Genomic DNA, 23,769 nt, shown 5'->3' with positions numbered 1-23,769 from the left:
GGTTTTCCCATCAAGTTATTAAGCTGACCTATCTACATAGGATTTTCATCATCTAATACAATGGTAAGAGAGTATTAGAACATTTGACCTGATAGTATGCAATCTCTAATTGCTGAATTTAAGCACTTGATCTGCTCTCTTTTGATCTTGATCCTTTGAGATCTAATATCTGATCTTGTCCCTTGTCCCTTGTGTTGTTCTGATAAACTAGATATGAAAATGCTGCTCTGTTTCTCCAAGTCTTTCCTTCTTCACACTAAAATTTTGCTATAATCTCCCTATACACTATTCTCATCCACATACCTAATGAAGTCTTCAAACTCCTTTTAAAGATCGTGAAGACTTAGGGTTAGGTATGGATCTACGATCCACATTGAATCTCAAATTCTCGTTCATACCTTGTATTTTTCTTATTGGTTGCATGCCTTCTCCATTTTTCTGATTGGCTGCATGTAGATCACATAGGGAATGTAAATTATTTGTCCTTATCCTTTTTCATTTTCGAAATCTCTCTATGTCGACTCCAAAAATGATTTACATATGAGTTTGTGAGGACACAAACTCATATTTTGATACTGTGTTTCTTGGCACATACTATATTACTGATGCTCGACACCTAAATGTTCTTGTATTGCTCAACACATGTTACATTTCTAGATTGCTTGGCACCTGTTACGCTTTTGGATTGCTCAGCACCTATATACTGCTCATCACCTGAAGTCACTCGACACCTATTAAGATTTTGACTTGGAAGCTACTATAACTCACTCGGCATACATAGTGTACTTGGCATATATGGTAGAATTGGTTAAGTGTGTTGACACTCGAATGTCAAGACCGTTCTAAAACCAACAATCTCCCCCTTTGACATGAGTGTCAAAAAAACTTAACTATGCATTAATGAACTAATCTGATTGAGTACAATCTTTATTCTTGCTCAACATACATGCAAAATTTCAAAAAATTATTCAAATTTTTGTGAGCAACAATGTACCTTATGACTCCCCTTGAGTTGATTATGCCTAGTCCACTCTTGAAACTTGAAATTATGTGTTGATGTGCCTGATTCTCTCTGTTCTTTGTCCTATTCCTATTCCTTGTGCTTGTATACTATATCTGATCTATATGAATTCCCTGTTTCAAATTTGTTTTCCACATGCTTGTCAAAATTTTGCATCTCCCCCTCACTTTGTCTTATTTCTTGTCTCCCTCTTTTTGGTTCTATAGACTTTCCATTTTATTCTCAAAATGAATGAAAGAATGTAATCAAAATTGTCAAAATTTTGTATTCTCCATATATCTTCATATATCTCCCCATATATACATATCTCCCCCTAATGTATATATCTCCCCCTTTTTGACATTGACGTCAAAGGGTTCTAAGGAGTAATACCATACTTAGCCAAAAATGTACTATTTATCTCCAGAAGTATCTTTGGAGCTACATCACAATTCTTCAATGCAATGTCTAGTGACTTATGGCTAATGGCAGTCTCTGTAGCAAGGTGAACAAGTCCATCTAGGGTAGAAAGATTTGGATCTTTCTTTAGGACTATTTCTACGTATGCTTGCTCCTTGTGGAGGACCTCTAAGTGTGGGGTTATGGAGGACTGGATTTGCATCAATTTTACCTTTATATTTGCCTCCTCTATTGTTAATACAGCTAATTCCCTTTGTGTGTGAAGCGTCTATGCAAAATGCTTCTCACTTAAAGCTGGATTTTTTGGAAGTTGCACACTAGAAATCTTGAGATTTCTTTCCAAGCTCATTATTCTTTGGCTAGTCTCTTGTGTGAAGTTGGAAAAATCACATAGTCAGTTGTACAATGAGAAAGTGTTCCCAAGTACAATTTTCACTCTTTCTAGTTTCTTAGCCAATTCAACTTGTGCTAATGCTATATCATTTGATATTATCTCATTTACTTTGCCCTAGAATTTTCTTTCTGAGCATTCCATTAATTTTTCATTTGTATCATGGTCTGCATTAGTCACCTGGTCAACTATATCTGATAGTTGTTCTATTATAGGCCTTGTTTCATCTGGTGACTACAAGATGAAGGCATCCATGAAGATGTCCTTTATCTCATTCAATGCTTGCATATACTTGTATTCTCTTCTCAATACTTCTTGTCTCTTTCTCCTATCTAGTGCACCTTGTATTTCATTTATCTTTTCTATGGTGAGGGTGTTGGATTCATAGGAGGGAATGATGATCTCTTCATCAAGTTCAGGATCTCCATAGTGAAGTATCCTGGCTAACTTTCTAGAGCTCAAGCCTAGTGTTTGAACTTGCATTGATATCATATCAGTGCTTAGCTTCTGAAGAGTTTGAGTGGGAGTACCAGATTTTGGTAATTCAACTAATGTTTGTATTGCAGCTTGCTCCTCATCTGTTGTTTCCTCCTTCTTTTCTTTTGATTTCCCTTTATCACTGACAATTTTTGGGGTTGAACCTATTGACCGTTCTTGTTTTCCTGTGTCTTCCCCTATTACTACACTCGACATTTGAAGTGCATCACTTATTGCTTTTGGTAGAGATGGTGGTGGAAGTAGTAGGAGTTTAGTAGCAGTGTATGTAAAAGGTTGTTCCTTTGACTTCACCTTTACTCTTTGAGGTGCTACTACTGCTCTTTGTGGTTCATCTACACTCACCAATACAGGACTTGTACACATCTGTTCCTATAGAGTAGATTGGTGAAGGATCTTTGAGAGATCCTCTGTAGTTAAAGGATTGATGTTTTGACATGAAGTGTTAATAACATCCTTTATTTTTATGAGCTCTATAGGTGTGATAGTGGCATGAGGAGGGCTAGGAGGTGGCATTTGTGTGTCTTGAACACTTTTTTCTTCCTATTCATCTAATGCCTTTTCCTCTCCTTTAGCTATATTTTCTTCTTCCTCCCTATTTACTTCCTCTTCTACTCTTCCTTCCTCACCTTTCTTCTCCTCTTCACTTTTCCTCTCCTCCTCACTTCTCTTCCCTATTTATTTTGCTTCTTTTTTCTTGGCACTGGCTTCTACCTTATATTCCTCATCAAATACATCATCAATTGACTTGTTTATTGACTTCCACAATTTTGTGGATTTATTTACAACGTTCTCTATCTTATTTTGGAGGATGCAAAATGCTCTATTTTTAGGAGAAAATTTGCTATTATGCCTTTAATTTGCCTTAGCTATTTGATCTTTAGTCAAGTCTGGCAGTATTCTAGCTAGGGTTGATTCTCTTATTTCCTTTTCCATTTGCAAACAAAAATACCACTTATCTACAGCTATCTTGTAAAGCTCCTTGGGCATTGTACTGTCTAACTCTAGAGGTGTGTGTTTGTATTCGACCATCATTGCATACACTGATTCCTCTATTTTATTTTGCTCTTCTTTATTGATCTTATTAAAATCTATAGTCTTTAAAGCATTCAAGTTTTCTTTTCTAATATTTACACATAACTTGTCAATGGCAAACTTTGTGGGATGACTTACCACTTTAAACTCGTTGATATTATCTGACTCTATTCTTTCTTCATTTGAGTCAGGCTGGGCAACATATTTCCTTCTCTTCCTTGGTTCTTCACCAATTTTCTTTGTGGCTTTCTTCTTCTCTTTGGCTTCATCTTTTGCCTTTTGAGTTGCAACCCTGGTGGTAACCCTTGTAGTAGGCTTCTTTGTTTTGACTTCAATGGGCTTTGTCCCCTTCTTTGCCTTGGGCTGGGATGTAGGCTGAGTTTTGGCTTTCCTTTTGGTGGCTTTGGCTTTAGTGGTTGCTTCCTCAGCACCTTCTTCATTGTCCTCTCCTAGGCCCTATGTCAATTCCAATGGCTCTTGCCCTTGCTCACCTTCTTCTTCGCTGTCTCTTCTACTTCTTCTACTTCTTCTTTTGTAGTGCCTGCTACTTCTATATCAGCTCCAAATTTTTTCTTGAGATTTCTTATCATTTTGTCCTTCTTCTTCACTACAGAGGTTGTCTTCAAATCTGTTGCCACCCTAGATTTGACAATATCATAAGTACCAAAATGAGGAGCATCCTTGTCAATCTCTTCTGCAAGTAGAGTAGTAATTGCAACTGAAGCTTGGTCTAATCAAGCTCATATCCAGGTGGCCTAAGCCATCTTACTCTAGGTATCATAGCCTGGATGTAGGTGTAATCTATGTCAACCAAGAAACAAATTTCATTTACATGCTGCTCAACTAGTGATACTGGTATCCTCATCCTTTGTTTCATGGACTTCTTGAAGTCCTCAAAGTAGCTTGTCATTTGAGCATCAAAATTGTCTCCCATTTGCTCAATAAGCTCATTGACTTGTGTAACAATTATCTTGTTAGGATCCCATTTTACCTTTCCCACTGATGGAAATTCCTTCATGACATAGAAAAATATGCAAACCAATACTGATCCAAATTTGTACTGAGCTTCTTTAGATTTCCTTATGGCTCCCAAATTTTCATTAATTTGCTGTAGCATGAGCTCCGCTAGATCATAAGTGTGGTCCTTCTTCACAAGTTTGTATGCAACATCTACTGCTATACATGGCATGTTGTTCAATCTGCTTGATTGATAAAATTTATGAGATATAACTCTGACAACAAAATCAAGTAGGGGTTCAGTGATGGTATCAATAGTCATTCACATGTTGTTCCATTTGGCACCAGTGTTTTTCTCTATGGCCTCCTTTTTGTCACTTATCAAGGTCTTAGGCCGATCTAGGGTTGGGAATCCAATGACCCTATGAACAATTTTCTTTGTGATCTTTACTGGCCTTATTTCTAACCAAAATGATCCATCATGAATTCGGCTCAACACTATACGAATCTATTCAATCTTAAACACAATAGGGAAAACTAGGGCTTTAATTAAGCCCTTCTTCTCGACAACTTGAAACTCGTCCTTCAATATACTCTTTTCACACAACTTATCAAAGGCATTGAAAATTTCTAGGTCACCTATGGCTCCAATCCTATAGTTATAACATTTCTTGACATCTTGGACCATTACTACTTTGTCTAGAATGATTGACAAAGCACCAGATGGGTTGTTTTTATAGGAAAGTTCTGGTATTGACCTAAATTTAGGATGTTTTTATAGGAAAGTTCTGGTATGATACATCTTTATATATATCAGCTCCATGTTCCTATCTTGTGCTTAATTGGATGAAGTGTGATCACTTGACCTCTTGGGTGAAGTGATCTCTCCATTGGATGTACTTGATCCATCTCTTCTTTGCCATGTCTTTTTCATTTCTTCCCTAATGTGTTCCACATCAACTTTTTCTTTACCCTTGTTGACTTCTGACTTGTGTGCCTTGGCCTTTGTTGGGAAATTCCTGCTGACATGTCCTATCTTCAAGCAACTAAAACATGTGGTTTGGCTTAACCACCTACTGTAATTTTTCTTGAAATGTGTTCTTATGTAGTTCTGAGGAACATGACCATATTCCTGACAATAGTGACAACTTTTCCTGGTATTGTAATCCCAATTGTAGTGGTGTGCATAGTTGTTTCTCCTTGCAGGCTGATTAGGTGTCCACATAGGCTTTGATCTACACTCAAAAGTTCTATGTCCATATTTTTTGTAGTTGTAGCAGTGACTAGAAAATCTTGGTTTCCTAATGGCCTTGGTTCTGCAGTCTTGTGTTGAGTGCCCTTGCATGTTGCACTTGTGACAATAACCTTTGTTTTTGGATGCGTCCTACTAATTGGTCTTTCTACTCCTGCAAATATTAGTAGTGTGCTCCTTTTTATTATAGAAGTGACAAGTGGGTATAGTGTTCTTACCTTTGTTGATTCTTTCTTCTACAGTCTTGGATGATTCTCCTTGTCCAGTGCTAGTGTAACCAAGTCCTAAAGTATCATTACTAGCCCTTGGTGATTTTAGTAATTGTTCAAAGTATTTGATAGCCTCATTGGGTTTGTTATAGCTTTCTACTATCTCCTTCTCTCTCTTCAATTCATTCTGCAATTGTTCATTTTGTACCTTCAAGGTGGAGATCTCAATGTTCTTCATGTTTAGCTCATGATGAGCATTCATCATTTTGCTTAAGGTGTCTAGCTGCATGTTTGAGATCTTTTAAAACTCAATTGTCTTCTCTTCCAGTCTATTGGTGAAATTTCTCTTGTCATCTTGTATCATGGCCTTGTCTTTAATAGCTCTTTTCTTTTGTTTAGTCACTTCACAAAGCATTATGGCTTGTGATTCTTGTTCAAGCTCGAGTAATTTGATTTCTTTAGCTTGTGCTCTATTTTCCTCCATCAGTTCTATTATTGTTGCATCAAACTCCTTGGAATCTCCATTGCCAAACACTTGTGTGCTATCAATCTCCTTGTAGTGTATGTCATTTTCAGCTATGGCTATCTCCTTTCTTCTTTTCGAGGATTTTCTTAGTTCCTCTTTGGCTTCCTCTACCTTGTGTAGAGCGAGATGCACATCAATCACTTGATTGTCAATAATCTTCCCAAGTTTGAAGACTTTCATCTTCTCACATTTTTCTCCAAGCTGTTAGGCTTCTCCTTGTGAGAACCAGAGCTATGATGCCAATTGTTGGAATGTTCAAATGGGAAGAGTACTTCTGAAGGGTGGGGGGGGTGAATCAGAAGTAACTAGTTTTTATCCTTTTAAACCTTGATTAACACATACCTGAAAGTAAAGTACATGCATGTAAACATATAAGCAAACATGAAATGAAAACATGCATCAACACATGACACAAGAGATTTGGTAACCCAGAAACCTGCCAGGAATAAGAAGGTAAAACTAGGGTGGGGATGACACCCACAAAAATTGTTGCTGCAATATGTTCAACCACTTCTAATGGTTTGCCCTATTAAAGGCCTGCCATATTAAAGGCTTTACACTGTGTTAATAGTGACCTGGTTAGAGGATTTACAAACACTTACATGAAGTGTCACCCTGTTAAAGTATTTACAATAGGTTCTTAAACCCACCTAATATATAGGATTTTCATCACCTTCTCCAAAGGTTTTCCCACCCAACTGTTAAGCTAACCTATCTACATAGGATTTTCATCATCTAATACAATGGTAAGAGAGTATTAAAACATTTGACCTGATAGTATGCAATCTCTAATTGCTGGATTCAGGCACTTGATCTGCTCTCTTCTGATCTTGATCCTCTGAGATATAATATCTGATCTTGTCCCTTGTCCCTTGTGCTATTCTAGTCAACTGGATATGAAAATGCTACTCTATTTCTCTAAGTCTTTCCTTCTTCACACTAAAATTTTGCAATAATCTCCTTATACACTATTCTCATCCACATGCCTAATGAAGTTTTAGACCTCCTTTTAAAGATTGTGAAGACTGAGGGTTAGGTATGGATCTATGATCCACATTGAATCTCAAATTCCTACTCATACCTTTTATTTTTCTTATTGGTTGGATGCCTTCTCCATTTTTTCTAATCGGTTGCATGCAGATCACATAGGGAATGTAAATGATTCATCCTTATCCTTTTTCCTTTTTGAAATCTCTCTATGTCGGCTCCAAAAATGGTTTACATCTGAGTTTGTGAGGACACAAACTCATATGCTGATTCTGTGTTACTCGACACATACTATATTACTGATGCTTAGCACATAAATTTTTCTGTATTGCTCGGTACATGTTACATTTTTGGATTGCTTGACACCTATTACACTTCTAGATTGCTCAACACCTGTTACACTTTTGGATTGCTCGGTAGCTGTATACTACTCATCACCTGAAGTCACTCAACACCTGTTACGATTCTGACTCGGTAGCTACTATAACTCACTCGACATACATAGTGTACTCGACATATATGGTAGAATTGGTTAAGTGTGTTGACACTCAAATGTCAAGACCATTCTAAAACCAATAGTATTCTAATGACGATAATGTGATTCACAAGGTAGAACCTATTGAAATAGATTATTGTAACATGATCATCTAAAAAGGACCCAAACAAAATTTTGAAATAGAAAACATTGTAATGAGATCAAAAGCAAAGATTGTCCTCAAAGGTATTAGACCCTCATCAACTGATCAAGCTCCGGAAGACAAACCTAGTGCTATAACCAGGACCAAAACTTCTAGAGAGGCATCATCCTCTAGAGAAAACAATTATGGTATCCTTAAGCAACTCCAACATACCAATGCTCAAATTACCACCTTTTAATTGCTGAAAATCTCTCCTAAACATAGGGAAATCTTGGACAAAGACCTAGCAGAAGCAAACGTGCCTAAAGACTTAGACTTGGATTGATTTCAATATATGGTGGGGCATTTAACTTCATTGCATTATCTTTCCTTTTTTGAGGAAGATGACAACTCGCCGAGTCACTATTGAGTTGTCATTTTGCACAATGCTGAATGATAGAGATCCTTTCAAATCTCTCTCTTGAAAAGCTAATCAATCAACAACTCCAACATTCCTGATAGTTGTTTTTCAACCTATTGGTAACTCAATTGAAGATAAAGTGTATGTTCATGAGGAGGCCTTTGTTGGTTCCAACCAATTTGCACACCTATTGCGGAAATTTAACCACAAAGAGATATTTTTTTTGTATTTTCTGTTTTATGATGAATGCAATTTATCGATGCAACTATATGAATTCCTATTTTAACCAAGTGTTTGAAAAAAAAAAATAACAAAGATAGAGTAACAAGAGATTTTAAGAAAATAACTGAAAGAAAAATTCATAATGGACATAAGCCAAAGTAACAATACATCTGTGAATTAAATTATCAAAATGATCTTGGTAGGAAACTAATGAAATTAGTAGTAGTGCTTTCTCAACTCCATTAATGCAATCGTAGATGAGGACTTCACTAATAACTGAAAGATATTTCACATTTCATCAAATTGCGAGGCCACAAAAAGTGCACTCACATGAGACAAAATGCTATGGAAGAACAAAGGTGATCCTTTCTCTAATTTGTCACAATAACATAATTCGTTAACACAAAAAAAAAACTAGAACTAAAATATTGCACAATCATAATAACACAATAAAATTATTGGTTCCATTATTATTCATGAACATGCATTCACAAAAATAATACACTCTGACATGAGTAACTACACTCTTGAAGGAAGTCTAACACCTTGAAATTTCATATCTTAGATATAGAGGCTTACAAATCGGGAAAGGTTATTGACAATCAAGTGATTGACATCCAACTCATACTGCAATAACTTGAAGTAGCAAGAGAGGAATTGATGAAATCACTAAGAAAGGTAAAAGATGTGGCCATTGAATAGAATCATACACTTTATGAAGAAGTTGATACACAAGGATTGTTTAACACTAGAGAGTCTAATGAGATTGATGCAACTATTGCATATCTACTAGAGAAAAATAGTATCCTGAATGAAGAAGTTAGAGGATTGAAAATAGAACATAAAATCTAGTCAGTAATTCTATGTGAAGTGACCAAGCAAAAGAAGAAAATTGAAGAAGACAAAAGACAAATGACTATCAGACTTGAAGAAAGGTCATCTAATGTGCAAAATCTTACAAACACTCAACTAGACATGATGAATCAATTAATGCTAAAAAGTTAGGAATTGAATAGGAAAGACATGGATATAGAAAATTTGAGATCATAGACTGACCTGCTAAGGAATGAGTTAAGATATGAGAAAGAACTAGTGGCAAGAATGAACAAGCCCAATGAAGCATTAAGATACTTTGAAGAAATGATGAAATCACCTAGGTCATTTGGTAGGATCTCTGGACAAGGACACATGAAGCAACATTCAACTAGTAGAGAGCTAAGGAATGTAAAGTCAAAAGACAAACCTAGATACTATCATTGTGGTAAACTTGGACACACTAGAAACATTTGTAGAAACAGGAATGGTATGCAAAATCCTAAACCTAAGTTTACTCATAATTGTTTTTACTGCAAGAAGCAAGGACATCAAATACATGAGTCATATCTAGAGTTAAAAATACATGTACTACACCTATATTCGAGGGTTATTGTTATAATTGTCAAAATTTTGGACATAGAGAATATGAATACAAATTACAAGCAAAACCCCACTGGACAAACATGAATGCACTGAAGAAAGTTTGTTCTAATTGTCACAAGATTGGACATGTGATCAAGAACTGAAGGACCCAAGCACTAGTACTAAATAATGAAATCATCAAGGGTAAAGGAAAAGTATATGTTGAAAAAAAGAAGAAGGAGATGAATCAAACCTAGAAGAAAAAGGTGGAAACTGGAGGCGGTAGAACAAATGAAGTCAAGGTCACCCAATCTAATGGAGAAGGTGATCACACCACTTCAAACTAATCAAGAGGGGTATGTAAGGAACTAGATACTTAATGATTTATCTTACATCAGTTCCTAACATTTAAAAAATGTGCAAAAGTTCATATTAGCATGAGAAAAGATGTAATATAAAAGATCTATGTAAAAAATAGTACAAAAGAATCATTTACATGATGAGTGTCAAACATCAATAAAATTGTCTATATTGACCCAGAATTGCAATATAGATCGAGTACCCCAAATTTCAAACTAATGTATAGGACGATTTAGATGGAACTGACTGAGCTATATAGTAGAGATCGAGTTTAAAAGTGTCTATATCGATCAAGACAACTAGATTCCACATAGCAAAAGATTACAACATTATTGAAGACCCTAAATTTAATGAATAAAGGTATATATCAAGAATTTGAAGGTATTTTACACACCTTGCATTCATATTTCGAGAGCACAGAGTGATTTGAGCAATTTTCATAAGAGACTTTAAGGTGATTGGAAGCAAACTAGCAGTGAAAGAGTGATCGAGTATCGATCTTCAATTGTGTCGAAGAGTTAAGAAAAAAAGTTTCAAAACCCTAACACGAGAAAATAAAATCTTCATCATCTACAATAAAGAGTCAAGAGGTAAGCAATGTTCAATTGGTGATGAGTGAGGCTTGTCCTCCACCTAAGTTTTTTGCTATTCTATATATTTCTATGAAAGGAGATTCAACAGGTGCGTTATCATTGATACTGCTTAAGGTTATTATAATACATGATATACAAATCTACTATATGCAAAATTGGAAAATTTGGAGATTATGAGATTTATGTGGGATATGAGAAAATGTGTGATGAAGATATACTAAAGGATGAATTTAAAATTCTTGAGAGGACAGGGTTAAGTCATGCCCTATATTTTCTAAGAAAATTTAAGATGGGATGGATTAAATTTGTATTGAGTAGTATCCATGACATGAAGTTGTGGTTAGAAAATGGACCTATCAAGATTTCAAAGAAAGTGATTCATAATGTTACTGGGTGTCCAACAATGGATAAGAAGAAGATAATGAATTGCTTAAGTCGAGAAGAAATTGAGGCTAATACCAAAGCCAAGTGGAATGGATGAGGAATGTTTATTTCTACCATCACTGATTTATTAATTGAATTTGTAGTGAGAGTAATCTCTCATAAATTTTATCAATCAAGTAGACTAAATAGCATGCCTTAGCATGCATTGTATGAAAGTTGACTAAGTGTGGAAGATCATGATGTAGGATTGTGAATATGATCTTGCCGAGTTGCAAAGGTCACAATTGGTAGAGAACTTGACATCAATCAAGAAGGCAAAGAACTTAATGTGTAAGTTTGGATCATTAATTATTTTCTTGCTATTGGAAATGTTATTTGGGAGCAAGACAAAATTGTTACAAGATAGATTAGTGAGTACATAACGTAGTTGGGAGAAAATTTTGAAAATTTTATGACTGAGTATTTTGAGGAATTTAAATAGAAGATAAGAAAACGTCTAAGGATCCCATCATCTATAGTTGTGAAGCATTACGATGATGTATGTTTTCTGGTAGACACAGATAATACATTTGTACATGTAGTTAAGCCTAGGAAAGCTTGGCTTAAACCTTTTGGTTATGAAGTTGAAAATGAAAATGTGAGTGAAAATATTGCTTCACTATTGAAGGAAGAAATCCATGTAGAGGCAAAACCATTTGGGAAGTATCAGGAAGCAAAGGCTAGAATAACAGTTGATATCAAGATTTCTTCCATAGATAAGAAGAGAGAGAAAATGATTGAAGATCACCTAGAAGAGAAGCTAGGGACATAAGGCAAAGGCAAAGAACCTTTGATGTTAATACAAGGTCTTGGAGAGAATGAAGAAAATGATAGCAATACATAGGAAGAGGAAGAGAGTGCTGAGAAATAGGGAAGAGCCCTAGCACTTGTTCCCCCATTGAAAAAGTAGGAAAAATTAGTTGAGCCAAAGGCAAGAAAGGTTGTGAAGAAGACAATAATAATGTGCTTCTCTCCTCTTGCACCATCAAGACTGAGAACCAAGGTAATGAAAAAAAGTAGTGCCGAGCCACCAGTGAATAAGGGAGTGGTTAAAATTACCAAACCTAGTAGCACAAGTACAAAAAAGAGGAAAATTCTAGCCACTACAAGCCAATCGAAGAAAAAAAGGCTAGTAAAGAAGAAAGAGGTTGAAGAGGAAGATGTAGAGAGGATTAAGTATGATAAAGCTAGACATCACTGATTCATTGTACCTACCAAGCCAAGAAATATTGATGAGGTATGTGCCGAAATTAGAAGCTTTATAAGTCTATCAAGTTTAAGATTTTCGAAGTATGATACACTGAGAAATAACGAGAAATATAAGGTAGAAAAGGCCATGATAGATATGATGGCTAACAATAAGTTTGCTCCTATTGAATTGGAAAAGAAGATTCCAAATGATTTGTACAGTAGACTAGATAGAAGATGGTAACAAGCATCAGAAAGAGTGAAGAAAATTAGAGAAGACACATTGGCCAAAATTATGCCTGAATTAACAAATAAGCAGAAGAAAACATTTTTGGAGAAGCATAAGAACTGATTTGTTCCTAAATTCAGAACATTCATGATTCTACAAAATAATATTGAGGTTGTTGTACAAAAAAATGAATTGTTATGGAAGAGTATTTTTGGATAACTCCTAAAGGAGCTAAAAAGGAGAAAATAGTGGATACAATGACCATTGAAGACAATCAAAATGATGAATAAAGTTTAGGTTTTTTGAGCCCACAAGGAAACATACCTCCTACTCATGCCACTACACATGACACCCCTAATGATGAAAAAAAGAAGACTTCAGAAGCTCAAGAATAAGAAAGGGAGAAGCAAGATCAAAAGGAACCAGAACATGAAACTAATGTAGAAGTTTCTACTACAAGTTAGGAAGGACTAGATGTCTTAGGACCTTAGGATGGGGGAGATAAGGAGACTAAATAAGAAGAAGAGATTTCAATGTCTAATTCTACCATTGTTATTCCAAGCACTTAAGTACAAGCAAGGCCAAGTGGTGACACCCCATCAACTAATCTTACTATAGAAGTGCTGAGCAATGACACTCTAAAGAAAAGAAAAGGAAAGAAGATAAAAGGTATTTCTTGAGATAATATTGTTAGCCTGGATGAAGTAATTGATATGCAAAAATGGGATCTAGCCAATCTAACTTTTGAGAAAATTGCCATCTTATAGGACATACTAGCAAGGAAGAAGAAGCAAGAAGAGATGAGGTGAGAACAACTACAAAAATAGGTGTTGCATGATATAAAGGATACATTTTTTGATGTTTTTACATTCAGACCATTTATGAAAAAGTTCCCATTATCCCTTAGTTGGAGCAAGTTATTGAAAATGTCAACACTAAAGATATTGAAGCTAATGAAAAACTAATGGCTTAGTTTGAGAATTAATTTGAGAAAAGAGTATTGGAGAAAGTTTCTATTGTTATTGCAGTTAGAAAAGTGGAATTACAGGCATTTGTACATAACACATAAGAACTTGTAAAGAAGGAACAAGATCTATACAACATACTTTGTGACATGCCAAGGTTCACAGATGAATTCCAGGCAAATATATAGAGGATTCAGGCTGACATGAAGTAATCAGGAGGTTCCATCTCTTAGTCAATTGAATCAAGCTCAATGCACTATTACAGATTATTATTTGCACAAGGGAGGTTGGCCAAGCTACAAATAACTAATAGTAGAATGAGGTCTTTGTTACAATATATAGTCCACCAATATAACTCAAGGTGGGGGGGGGGGGGGGAGTGAATTAGTTATCCAATTAATATCACTATTATCAACCTTGTTAAACTTTAGCCATATGAGAAATATAATTAGAAACCATAACATGGTACTCAAACACAATAATACCATATATGTTAACTAAGGAAACCCTTGATTAGAGGAAAAAACCTCGATGGGGATGGTACCCACAAGATGATGTACTAATATAAATATTTCTTGTTAGAGGATGGACCCTATTAGGATTCTATAACAATGTTTAGTACATATCAATCCCTATTAGGAGACTTTGAATCCCTATTAGGAGTTATGCAAACCCTGTTAGAGTTGTGGAAGATAGCTGGACCCACTGCCCAAACAACTTCAAGGGCAAGACTAATTAACCCACTGTCCAAATGATCTCTGTATTATTCCTTGTAGAATAATAGAAATGAATAGTAATTCCTTCCTCTATACTATCAAATAGACCTCTTCTCCTTTTGATCTTGTAACTAGATCACAAAACTCACATCCAATAATCCCTTGGATCACTTACTTACATTTAGTAAACACTCTACCCTCTTCGTACTTCACACTTCATAAAATGATCAAAACACACTTGCTTCTCTTAAAAACAAGAAAAGCATCTTTCCTTTATACCATATCTTCAATATAATTCCCTGAGTCAACCTTGAGGATTTCCCAATTAATTATAATAAGATAATTAATTAATTACAATTATAATAGCATTGTTAGCTCACAGTCTACACAACTTCTCACACATACGATACTAAGGCTTATGCATTCACTAACATCATCATTAGACTGTTCTCTATCAATCATTGACTGAATGTGTATCTTCTTATCGTATCTCAGATGAAAGATATAATACAAACATCAAAAATTACTTTCCAAGCACTCTGTCTCTATATTGCTCTTAATAAATCAAGCATAACTTCCCTACATCTTTGATTTATGTGCTATGCATAAAATCTCATCATTAGGACATTGTATTGAACATTTCCATGACCACACATCACTAGACAAGAAAAGCCCTATCCATACAACTAAGATCTCTCTCTACTACTCTGCCAATCTTCACAAACTTACTGCTATGTTGACTTAATGATAAACATAGTCATGAATGCCACATGTTAATACTCTCCAATTCTTAGGATACTCCCCCAATGTAATATCATCAGCATTCATGCTAACAATATCCCCCTTTGGCATTGATGGTAACACAAATGCAAAATATCTAAGTTCCATGAATACCAAAACAATACTCTTCTACTACTACCACTATTCTCATTTTTTCAAATCATCTTCATCAATCAAATCTAAAATCTTTTGGAGCAGTGATCTATTCTTCTTCTTCTTTAGGATTGACAATAATTTTGCATAGTAACAACTCTCCATACATCAACATCCCTTATGTTTCATATCTCCCCCATAGAGGTATTCCTCCTTCTCTGTCACACAAATCTTTCTAAATCTCCCTAATAAAGTAGATTTCCATGCACTCTCCCTATACATACTTAGGAGATGTTTTCATGCATATGACATCAATGAAAAAGTCCTCATTATGTCAATTTACTGCTCCAAGTCTTCAACCAACTCAAGTGTCCAAAGACATTGTTCAAGACGAGATACCAAGAGTCCTCAATGACTCATCTCATCATAGATACTCCCCCATACAGGAAGCATTAACATTTAATCTAGTCTAAAATATTTCTCTATACCACTTGATTGATGCACTTACTACATCATCTACTCAGAAGTAGGCAGGGGCATAACCCCAAGCATACCTCTCAAGTACTCAAATGTATCTTTAGGTAAAGGCTTCGTAAAGATATCCGCAATTTGATCTTTGGTATTTACATACTTTAATATGATCTCTTTTTCTACTATTTTCTCTCTCAACACATGATACTTAATAGATATATGCTTATTCTTAGAATGCAATACAAGATTTTTAGACATACTCACTATACTTGTGTTATCATAGTAAATGATAACAGGTTCTGTAAACTCAATTTTGATATACTTAAACATTTGTTTCATCCACATCATTTGATTGTAATTATTTTCTACTACAAAATACTCAACCTTAGCTCTACTATGAGAAATAAAATCTTGTTTCTTGCTTTGCCAAGAAACCAATTTTCCTCTAAGGAAAAATGCTCCACCACTGGTGCTCTTTCTATCATCCATACTACCTACCCAATACACATCAGTACATGCACATAGAGTGAAATCACTCGATCTATCATACCAAATTCCATAGTTAGATGATCCTTTCAAATATTTGAATATCCTCTTTACTACTACATAATGATACTCCTTGGAATCACCTTAAAATCTAGCTACGATCCCAACTACATTTTCTATATCTGGTCTAGTGTGAGTAAGATATTGCAAACCTCGAATCATGGATCTATGCTACTTCTTATTAATTGTAGGTGTCTCATTCTTGCTAGATAACTTGTGAGGAATTATCATAAGTGTACCAATAGGCTTACAACTTTCCAATCCAAACCTTTTCAACAAATCTTTCAAATACTTAGCTTGTGAGATAAAAATACCATCATTGTTCTGCATAATTTGCAATCCTAGGAAAAAAATTATTTCTCCTACATGCTCATTTCAAACTGATTCTTCATTTATTCAAAAAATTTATTACTTGCTTCATCATTTCCTCCAAATATGATGTCATAAAAAAATATTACTATTATCAACAAAGTATTCTCAATTTCCTTCAAATAAAAGTTATTGTCTGTTGTACCTTTAGCAAATCCAAGTTTTTCCAAATAGCTATCCACCCTTGCTTACTAGGTTCTAGGTGCTTGCTTTAGACCATATAGAGATTTATTTAGTCTGTATACCATATCTTTATCTTCTATTAGATGGACACCTTTAGGCTACTCAATAGATACCTCTTCTTCAAGTTCTCCATCTAGGAAGGCTGATTTAACATCCATTTGATATACTTTGAACTTCTTATTCATTACATAAGCCAAGAAAATTCTTACTACTTCCATTTTGGCTATAGGGGCATATGTCTCATCATAGTCTATGCCTTCTTTCTATGAGTAACCTTTGCATGCTTCATTTGTAATCTTAGGTTCAACTTGAGAAATCAAACATAATTCACATACTTCTTCATTTACCTGATTACTATTTCTGCTCCCAATGATTTGTTCAGGAGGGTGATTCTTTGATATACTTCTGCTAGGAGTTATCAACTCAACTCTTTCTTTTGCTCTAGGCTCAAATCTTTGCTCTTGAATCTAAGTCCCATTCTAAAAATCATTGTTAGTCTCAATGATAACTTCCATATATTCATGGTTAGTCTTTGGATTAACAATAGCTAACAAAGCTATCTCTTCCATCACAATCATTCAAGAATCTTTCAATACTTTCTTTAAATTCTTCATCTTCATTAGAAAGTAAAATCTTTCTAGTTTTTCTTACTCTCTTAGGACATCTAGATGAAAAATGATCAAACTCTTTACATATCCAACAAACAAAAATTTCCATACCTTCTGGCTCTCTTTTCATAAGTAGATGAATACCTTCTTTGATCTTTATATCTTCTTTTCATCTGGATCTATCTTTACTTGTGCTTTTATTATTTTGTATGCAACAATATAATTCTCAATTAGGAAACTCAATGCTCAATCATGTACACAATATTGATATCCTACCAAGAAGCTCCATCTTTTGAGTGTCAAAATTTGCTGCATCTGATTCAAGACTTTCTTTTCTAAAATGACTCACTAGTGATCTCCCAAAGTTGTTAGGCTTTCTCTTAGGACCTGATGCTCTAATACCAATTTTAGAACATACAGTCCACCAATATAACTAGGTGGGATGTGAATTAGTTATCCAACTAGTATGACTACTATCAACCTTATTAAACTTTAACCATATGAGCAATATATAATAATAAACCTTAGCAAGATACTCATACACAATAACACCAGATATGTTAACTATTGAAACTCTTGATAAGAGGGAAAACCCTAATGGGGTTGGTACCCACAATATGATGTACTAATGTAAATATTCCTTTTTAGAGAATGGACCCTATTAGGAGTCTATAACAACATTTAGTACATATCAGTCCCTTTTAGGAGACTTTGAATCCATGTTAGGAGATTCCAACCCTGTTAGGAGTTGTGGAAGACAATTGGACCCACTGCCAAAAAAACTTTAAGGGCATGACCAATGAACCCATTGTCCTTGAATGATCCCTGTATTATTCCTGGTAGAAAAATAGAAATGAATAGTACTTCCTTCCTCTGTCCTATCAACTAGACCTCTTCTACTTCTGATCTTGTAACCATATCACAAAATTCACATCCAATAATCCTTTGGATCACTTATTCACATTCAGTAAGCACTCTACCCTTTTCGTACTTCGTACTTCATACAATGATCAAAACAAACTTGCTCCTCTTACAAAGAAGGAAAACATCTTTCCTTTATCCATATCTTCAATATAATTCCTTGATTCAACCTTGAGGCTTTCCCAATAAATTATAATAAGATAATTAGTTAATTATAATTATAATAGCACTATTGGTTCATAGTCTACACAAATTCTCACATGTGCAATACTAGGGCTTGTGCATTTACTAATATCATCAATAGACTATCCTCCATCACTGAATGACTGCAAATCTTCTTATCATATCTCAGATGAATGATTTAATACAAACATCAAAAACTACTTTCCAAGCACTCTATATCTATACTGCTCTTAGGAAATCAAGCATAACTTTTGCACATCTTTGACTTACATGTTATGCATCAAACCTTATCATTAGGACACTATACTAAACATGTCTATGACTCCACATCACTAGAGAAGTAAAACCTTGTTCGTACAACAAAGATCTCTCTCTACTACTTTGCCAATCTTCAAAAACTTACTACTATGTTGCCATCAATGACAAACATAGTCATGAATGTAACATGTCAATACTCTCCAATGCTTAGGATACTCCCCCAATGTAGTATCATCAACATTCATAATAATAGTCTAAACTAAAATACAAATAGTCAATGTTGATATCTCATTTGGAGGTTATACAACCAGAGCTTATTTCTGCAAAGGATCTAGTGCAAAGAGATCATAATATTTTTTTATTGTTGATAGATTAATTAATTTAGCTATGAATTTAGATTTAAAGATACATATTTTGGAATCAGAAAGAACCACATGGGACCATGCACTCACCATGATCAATAAAATTCATAAATAGCTCATTGATAAATATAGGTTGATTCCACCCTCATAGCCCCAATAGTAAATGCCCCAGGAAAAGACATAAGTTTCAAAAACAAGGGAGAATGATGATTGATTGAAGAATAATGAAAAGGGGGAATGACTGATATAACAAGAGGAAATTGAAGTAAAATGATCATGAGGGATGATGAGTGTAGAGTTCATAAAGAAGACAAGGTATGAAAAAGTTACAATCAAACTAATTTGAGTCATGTAAAGTATGTATAGTATATTGTAAACTTTTAAAGTTCTATAATAATTGAGTCATAGGCTTAGGGGGAGTAGTATTATTATGTACTAAACAATTGTAATCATGACAGAGTTTTTTTCCACTAATGTCAAAGGGGGATATTTTTGGTATCTCCAAGTCTTATTGTCTATTAGTGTCAAACACTTAGTCATGTATAAGGTAGAGTCTATTGGTCATCATTGTGATTGAGCTACTCTATATAGGTCAATTCATGTAAAGATTTGTATATAATCTTGTATATGATGAGCACTATAGGAGTTGAGAAATTCTTTGGTCACCAAGTACCTCTATACAATCCAAACCTAGTGAATGCTAAGGTATACAAAAGGAGTCGAATACATTTAAGGCTAAGAAATAAAATGAAGAATAGCTATGACTGAGCATCAGAGACAATATGTGCCAAGTAACATAAAGTGAACATAGATGTATGGAATGATAAAATCTTTGAGGTAAACCATTTCAAGCTAACATGGACATAACATTTAATGATTGTAGAGTTTGTTACACATTTTGACGTGGATCATCGATCCCTATGAGGAAAGAACAACCAATTAGATGAAGAGACAAAAAGAGAAGTGTCTAAAAGACTCCACATATGTCTTTAAATAGGTAGATCCAAACCATATTTTCATAGAGAAGAGTGAGTTATCATAGAAGAGATTATGAAGTGTGTAAAGGAAGCAAAGTATTGTGTGAAACAGTTGAGTTTTGGATGTTACATGCAAAAAGTTGTGAAGAACAAAGTTTAGCGACTTGATGAAGCAACGAAGGACTAAGCAAAACTATATTAGATTAGAGATCAGATCAAAGATTAGAAGGAGGAGATCCATAATTAGAAATTATAGTGTAGACGAAAGGATCAGATAATGAGTCAATTCTAATAGATTGAATAAGGGAAAATCTCTTAACAAAGTGGTTTTAACAAAGCTTTGTAAGTCTCCTAGCAGAGTACTTACTTCATTGTAAGTATAAAATCCTTTAATTAAGGTAAGACCTAATAGTCTTAAATAATTTTAGTAGAGCAGATCCCTCATCGGGTAGATTGTCACAAGTGATCAAAATTGTAACCCTAATAGGTTAAATTTGTTACTATAGTAGTGAAGATTTGTGGGTGTCATCCCCACCCCAATTTTATCTTCACCTTGAGGGTTTCTAGGTAACCAAATCTTTTGCGTTATGTGTTTACATTTCATGAATGTAATTGATAGTTAGATAGATTACAATATTTGATTTTACAAGTTATGTTATGCATAAACTAGATACGAGATGGGAAATATGGTGAATGCAGTAAAGTTGTTTTGAAGGATAAAAGTTTTATAGATCCTGATTCACCCCCTCCCCCCTCTTAGTGTCTTAGTTTTCCAATTAACTTCCAACAGACTCTGTTGTTCTTTTATTTTATTTAGTCTAGAAGACCAACCAAAGCTAAAGAGGAGTTCAACTTCTCCCTTGTTACTACCTTGGTAAACATATTTGATGGATTATCATCTATATGTATCTTCTCCAACTTTAACTATCCATCATCCAAAATTGACTGAATGAAATGGTATGACAACTATATGTGTTTTGTCTTTGAATGTAAAACATACTTCTTCACAAGATGAATGGAACTCTAGCTATCTATGAACAAATAATTATCCCTCTATGGGTGTCCAATTCTCCCATGAAGAATTGAAGCCATATCATCTCCTTGGCTACCTTTATAATAGCAACATACTCTACCTCTATAGTGGATAAAGTATTCACATTCTATAACCGAGAAACCCAAGTCATTTTTGCCCCACCAATAGTAAATACATAACATATAGTACTTTACTTGTTATCAATATCCCTTGCCAAATCTAAGTCAACATAGCCCTATAAATTATTATTAAAGCTACCAAAATGCAAACACTTACTAGATGTTCCTCTCAAATATTTGAGAATCCATTTGACTGCATTCCAATGCTCAATTCTAGGATGACTCATATACCTTCTAACAACTCCCACTACATGTGCAATATTTGGCCTAGTACATACCGTGGCATACATTGAACTTCCTATAGTTGAAGCATAGGGTACCTTGGACATTTTTTCCTCCTCTTCTTGTGTCTCAGGACACATCTCTTTAATGATTTTTAAATGACCAAGTAAAGGTGTACTGACAATTTTATCATTATCCATAGAGAAACATTACAACACCTTTCCAATATAATCAGCCTGAGATAAAGTTAATTTTTTATTTTTCTTATCTCTACAAATTTTCATACCAAGGATTTGTTTTTCTACCCCCAAATCCTTCATAGCAAATAAATATGCTAACTATCATTTCAACCCCTTAATGTGATCCATGTTAAACCCAACTACAAACATATCATCAACTTATAAACATAAAATATAGTAGGTGCCATCACCTAACCTTTTAAAGTAAATACAATGGTTAGAATGACACCGACTATAACCATGCTCATGCATAAAAATGTCAAATTTAAGAAACCATTGTTGAGGTGCTTGCTTCAAGCCATATACAAATTTTTTCAATCAGCACACTAAGTTCTTCTTACCTTTGACCTCAAATATTTGTGGTTGTGCCATATATATCTCTTCATCCAAATTACCATGAAGAAAGGTCAATTTAACATCAAGTTGCTCCAAATACAAGTCTTCAATAGCTACCATACTTAAATTAGTACGAATAGAAGTCATTTTAATAATAGGAGAAAATATCTCATCAAATCAATGCCCTTTCTCTGTGCAAATCTTTTTACAACTAACCTGGCTTCAAATATTTTCTTATCCCTATCCTCTTTTTTCAACCTATAAACCCATCTATTCAATAAAGCCCTTTTGCCAACAGACAACTTGCATAAATCCTAAGTCTGATTTTTCAACAAGGAGTCAATTTTTTCTATCATCGCAGACTCCCACTAAATCTTAGTATCCACCTACACAACTTCATCATAACATTTAGGTTCACCAACATTAGTTAGTAAAATAGAGTACAAAGAGGGAGAAAATCTTTCTAGAGGTCTACTTAGCCTTGTTGGTCATCTAACATTCACTGGGGCGTGTGGTATTTGTTGTTGCAATTGTTGCAAAGCATGAAGGACTACTAGAATATCTTCCATTTGAGTATCATCCAACACTACATAATCATTTTATTTCTTTTGATGTTACTACAATAGATCTTTGTACAAGGCTATCTCATTGAATATGACATCCCTACTTCTCATAGTTTTATGATTTTCAAAATCCCAAAGCCTCTAACCAAATTCATCAATGCCACATCCAAAATACACATTTCTTTGACTTAGCTTCCAACTTGGCTCTGTTTTTAGAGTCTATATGTACAAGTGCTTCACAACCGAAGGTTTTGAGAAAATAACAACTCATCTTCTTACTAGTTCATGCTTCCTCTGAAATACCACAACCCAAAGGAGTAGAGGGACCTCTATTAAACAAATATACAAGAGTATTGACAACCTCTGCCCATATATTTGAGGGCAGCCCAACATGCAACTTCATGCTCCTTGCATGCTGCATTATTGTCATGTCCATGCATTCAACTACTTCATTTTCTTGTAGGGTCCATGAAACAATTTTTTGTCCATGAATACCATTAGTGGAGTAATAATCTTCAAATTCATTACTGCAATATTTGCCAGCATTATCAAATTTGAGATATTTTAATCTCTTACCAGTCTCATTTTCAATTAAGAATTTTTATTTCTTAAAATTTTGAAACATATCAAATTTTCATCTAAGGAAATAAACACATACTTTTCAAGTTGCATCATCAATAAATGTAACATAATAATGAGAGCCACTAAGGGAAGATACTTGAGTTGGTCCTCATGCATTTGTATCCACAAGCTCTAATTTCTCAATTTTCTTTTCCTTCCAAATCTTCACAAAAATCACAATTTTGTTTTCCATACACAACTTTCATAGAAATCCATATTGACACATTTCAGACCTAGTAAAACATTCTTAACATGAAGTAATTTCTTACCTTTCTCACTCATGTTCCCAAGTCTTTCTTGTCATAACATTGTATTAGAATCTGCAATAACTATTTGTTCTCCTTGCTCAACTACAATAATTGTTCCTAAACATTCATTTTTCTCTTAAACAATTTAGGTAGAAGGAACAATATGATCTATACAAAGACATAAGGTGCCTACTTTCACACATTTTTCTACTACAAAAGAACCTTTTGAAACC

Source organism: Cupressus sempervirens, chromosome 10, assembly GCF_028749045.1.
Source record: "Cupressus sempervirens isolate cs-2001-9-10 chromosome 10, ASM2874904v1, whole genome shotgun sequence".
Classification (NCBI taxonomy): domain Eukaryota; kingdom Viridiplantae; phylum Streptophyta; class Pinopsida; order Cupressales; family Cupressaceae; genus Cupressus; species Cupressus sempervirens.
The sequence above is the reverse complement of the archived record's forward strand: the minus strand, read 5'-3'. Positions refer to the sequence as shown.